Source organism: Phascolarctos cinereus, unplaced genomic scaffold (assembly GCF_003287225.1).
Source record: "Phascolarctos cinereus isolate Bilbo 61053 unplaced genomic scaffold, phaCin_HiC Scaffold_4;HRSCAF=312, whole genome shotgun sequence".
NCBI lineage: Eukaryota > Metazoa > Chordata > Mammalia > Diprotodontia > Phascolarctidae > Phascolarctos > Phascolarctos cinereus.
Window position 1 is genome coordinate 433888175 of NW_027555847.1, and position 5490 is coordinate 433893664.

The window sequence follows — 5490 nt, forward strand, 5'->3', positions numbered from 1 at the left end:
AGATCTAAGCACAGGCAAAGCAAGAGAATTCTGCTTCAGCACCAGGAAGGAGATCCCTGCAATCCTCCTCTAATCAGCACTGTACCCCCCCCCTCAGTCTGTGGGCCAGAAGCTCTGAAAGCAACCATGGACTGCACATGGACTGGGGCTGGGACCTAGCTTCTCTCTCACCAGGGTCACGGAGTTTTCCTACTGAACTTGTAAGTTGTCTTTGGCATTTGTGAGTTGAGAAGTCTGGAAACCACCACAGCTGCCCATGATTCAGTCCTCTGAGGCCTGCTCCAGGATCGTCATCTGATGCCTGTTTTGCCTGCACACCCTTGCTGAACTGGGTTTCTCACCCAGCCTGGCATGACAGACCCTTACTCAACCATCCAGGTTGTCTTGGGCTGGAATTTTTTTTCCCTCTGCCTTTTTGTGGATTCTGCTACTCTAAAATTTGTTTAGAGCCATTCTTTACAGGTATTTGCAGGGGTTTGGGGGAGGACTCAAGCAGGTCACTACTTTTACTCCACCATCTTGGCTCCTCCCATTGGAAAAGATTTTATGTCAGTCTGCTGGGCCTATTATTTTAAAGACCAAATTGACTAAGTTTTGTGCAGCTTATAATCAGAAGATTCATGACCAGATGATGAATTTGTCAGTCACAGCAATGCATGAAATATATTTTAAAATGTATAAGATCATTTGCAATATATATACATGCATAAATACATATATATGTGTATACATATATATATGTGCATATATGACACATGGGATTATATATTTGGAGGTAGAAAGCACCTTTTAGATTTTCTAGCCCAATTCTCACTTGTATTTGAAGAAAATGAAGCACAAATCAGCAAAATGGTTTGCTTATGTTCACACAGCCAGCAGCGATTTGAATTGTACCTTAGTTTTTTTATTTGCAAATCCAGAAACATATTCTATTGAGCTATTTTATGTCCATAATGGTAGTAGATACTATTCATTATTTTTTAAAAGTATGAACGAAAGAAAAATGAATGTTAATTTTAAAAAAAATATGGTATTGTTGCTATTCCAAGGAATAGAAGCTGTTATTAGAAAAGCAAGGCTTATACACTTGAAACAATAAGGGGAAAATAGTATTTGTATAACACTTTAAGGTATACAATGTACTTTACATGTGTTACCCCTTTTGACCCTCACAACAAACCTATGATGTAGGTGCTACTGTTGTCCCCATTTTACCAATGAAGAAACTGAGGCTCAGAGAGGTTCATGCATTTGCCCAAATCACACAGCTAGTAAATATTTGAGTCAGGATTTGATTTTAGGTCTCCCTGACTCTAAGTACTGCACTCTATCCACTATGACACCTAGCTGCCCAAAATAGTCAATATAAGTCAGAAGATAACCAGGTGTCAAAATATGTGATAGATAGCTTAGATGCTATTTAGACCATTCCCATTCCTGGGGCCCTTGTTAAATGTAGAAATTTTGTTATCCAACCCTCAATGTTACATTTTTTCTGTCAGGAAGCCTGAGAATAGTCTTAACTTTTTAAATTAAAATCATTTGTTTACTTCTATTAACAAATGGCAAACCACTTAATCAATACATTCTTCTGTTTCTGATGTCTGACATAATTCTTTCCGCCTACTCTGAAAGAAAGGAATATCGACAAAGTACTTTCAGATGCTTGAAAACATTTTCAACAGTAAAAGTTTGTCAGTAAAAAAAATACATGTAATTTTGTTACTGAGGTTTATATACAGTATAAGTTGCACTTATACTGTATTTCATTTCTACATAGAATATTATGGAAATATGTTATGATTTAGCAAGTAACTAGAACACCAATACCAACACCACCACCAAAAACAACAACAAAATGCCCACAAAGTTGGGCATCATATTTCATCACAATGCAGGAATCACTGAAAAAAATGCTTTAGGTTGCGTCATTGTCCTGCTTCTTATTCTTAATCTTGGCTGAAATAACTACTATAAAAAGGGAAATGAAGGTCTCTGCATAGATTTTCATGAGTTTCAGCCCAGGTCAGCAATTACTAATTACTGGGTGGCTTGGTGCATGTGTAACATGAAAGGAATCGGATGTTTCCATCCAGTTGCCATGGGACTTATGTTAAAACCCAGATAAACACACATGCTGCATCCACAAATGAATACCCTTGTTAGCTGTCCCTGTAGAAAGGCCAAGGAGTGAATAGGCCTAGAAACTGCAATGCTCTTTCCCTGCTAGATATAATCATTCTAAGTCAAGGTTCAACCAAGTGGTCAGACAACATGGAAGAGGCCTGCTCTCTTGTTACCTCTCTGTGTCTGTACAGCAGAAAAACGAGGAACTTTGTTCACTTGGGCTATTAATAAATCTCCTTTCACGAGTATTACAGTTGATTTGAGAAGAAATAGAAATAATGTTAACCTCTCTTTTCAGTTTTGCATTTAGCTTTTCACTATAGTGCTCACATTCTTTTTTATGTTATTCTCTGAATGCTTTCTTTCCAGGTAATGGTTTCATTCCACTTGCAATTGAGCAGCATATATGTATTGCAATGAATAATCCCACATCCAATACTTAAATGTTCCTAAATATTTTCAATTTTATGTGCCACCAATCAGAAAAAAATAATAGGAAAGTGGGAGGGGAGTAACCAACTTTAGGTGTGGAATGGACAAACTTTTCCTGAATATTAAAGGCAACATTGTGATGCCATTGATTATCCAGACCCACCATTTTAAAGTACCTTTCATTTCATATAATCTTAATTTTAGGGAAAAAAAATATGTCAAAAAGTGTCAAATGCACTTGTGACTTATCCAGGGTTTTATGACTCCTCATAATTATGAACTGACTTCTAGGTATTACATGGCCAATTTGTTATCTGAAAATGGAAGGACAGCATTAGGTAACATTAGTGGAAGTCTGTCATCACTCTATTATGTGAGGGAAATGAGAAAAATCCCTTGGTACAAATGCCATTTGACACGAAGAAATAAAACCACCTGTTCTGCTGTAAAGAAAAGCACAAAACAGATGAAATTGAACTTCGTTCTGGTCCATGTAGGCCTATGATTCCGTTTGTGTAGTTTTATTAGTTTTATTAATTGTATTCTAGAGGCCATAGCCCAAATTGCACAGTTTACTTAGCACTGAAGACTTATCTATTTTTGAGTAATTAACACTTCTGCATCTCTTTATGCTCTCTTCTTTAGCTGTACATTCTCATTATCATGGTTGTCAATTATCTTCCAAGCTGTGTTTTTTAAAGAGTAACTTGACTCTTAGCAAATTGCTCAGAAGTTGCTAATAGCTCACATGAGAGCACTTGTCTCAACCCATATTTTCCACCTTATCCAAAGGTCACATTAATTATAGGACCCTTGCTGGGATTAAATCAACATGTCAGTCAGAGGGACCCACAATTGTGCTTCAAGCGGAATATAGAAACTGAAGAATCAGATTGTACTTAATAGCGCAAAGAAGTCCATTTAATTTTAATTCTTGCAGGTACAATCATAACAAATGAGAAAACAAATTCCACTTAGACTTATTCGCTATTTTTGGCAAAAACTAATTTAAGTGAGATTTTGTCTTTTAGTTCATGTCTGATAAAGAGCTATCCAAAACTGTTATTTGCGATTCAAGAAAGGAAGGCTAGGGATTTTTATAACCTGACCTGAAAGCTTTTGGTGGGTTGTGGCTGGCCTAAAGATAACTCTCTTAAGCCTAATTTCCATTTCCCTATTACATTGTACATATACATATTCCTTAGTGACTTTTTCCTGTTCCTTGTATCCCTTTTTGCCTGCAGACACAGCAAAGGATTGTATTCTGAGAAGAACCAGGGTAAAGGAATAGGAAAAAGAATAGAAAAATATAGTTCTAATATAAATTCAATTTACCTCAGGTCTTCAAATATTCTGAAGATTCTTTCCCACAGTAAAGTCAATTTGTTATTTTACCTCCACTCTTCTTTCCTTCTCTTTCTTCCTACCAAATCTTTAATCTTCCTCCCTCATCATCCCTAGGGAAAATGTTTTATTTTTTAACAATTCAGAATTTTAAATTACCTTACTTGAGGATCAAGTTAAGGACCAATGGCCCAGGAATGTGTTGGAACAAGTTTGAAACAGCTGCCAAGAGCTGATTGTTAAATTTTCGGTGTGAGCAAATACTATAGAATAGGGCCTGCTTTTTTTTCCCATTGCCTAGAATTAATAAAGTTATGTTAAGAAAAAAATGAAGATTAAACTTAAAAAGTATGCTGTGCATTTTTTTGGGGGGGTGGGAGAGATTATTGTTAAATATTTACCAGCAGCACACCAACTGACCACACCTCTAAATTGCTTCAGCGTACACTAGTTTGGCTATCCATACAATTTTGCCACCCCAAAATGACTTTAACAAATGAGTCCATTTGTTTTTCTGAATCTGTATCAATTTCTAGGATGTCACTTTTTTTTAGTCAGAAGCAAATATATCTAAAACCAGAAAATATAAGTGGAAAGATGAGACTATATTATTATTCCAATAGTGAAATCAAAATGCAAATTATTGTGATTAATCATAAATCTTTAATTCTTCTTTCCCTCTTCTTTCCTTTCCTTTTATGTTTCTCATTATCTACTCTCTCTTCTTTTCTCCTCTTTCTCTTTATCCTTCCCAGTCTTTTTCTCCTTCTCCCCATTTCCTTCCCTTTCTGACCATTCTTCCCTCTCATCACAATCCCTCACAGCTTATTTTTGTTTTAGTTTACTTCTTATGCCCATACTTGTAAGGTGAGTAGGTGTCCATATGGTAAGACTTGTCAAATGCTCCCACTAACACTTAAAAGTGATCTTCAGGAACTCATACCACACCGAAATATTCCAATCACTGGCATCAAATCTTTGAAAATACTTCAGGAATTGCTAAAATGTGCACATGCTGTTTCAGGTGGGATGAGGAAAGTATCAGCTACTTCTACATTAGCATGGATTATTGATTCAATTCACTATCTATCATCTTCAAAAGGAAGTGAAAGATTTTAAGGGATTGGAATGCAGGACAGGTGAGTTGCTAGAGGGGAGAGGACTGAGGAATTGCTGTCTTGTGTGGAAGTGCTGGGGGGAAATAGATTATGGAAAAAAAACCCTCTGTTTTCTTCATTTAATTTTTTTCTCTTATTTAGAGGCATAAAAAATGTCTTGTCTCTCTTGCAAATATGTCAATGTTAGCCAACCATTTGGAGGGATAAACTCTATCGTATTCATGTTAAGGAGAAATAACTTATACTGATGGGTTTCATGAATTTTCATACTCTCTGACCTAATTCCCAGTACTTTCAAAAATGTACATTTCCAGGCAGCTCCATAGACTTGGGGTTCTTTCTTTGGTCATGGAATTGGAAAGCTCACTGGCACAAATGTAATTATGTGACCTTTCTCTTTTTTGGCACCAGAGTCTAATCAACTAATCTAATCATGCTTTCATTACAGAAGGTAACATTGAAAAAAAGT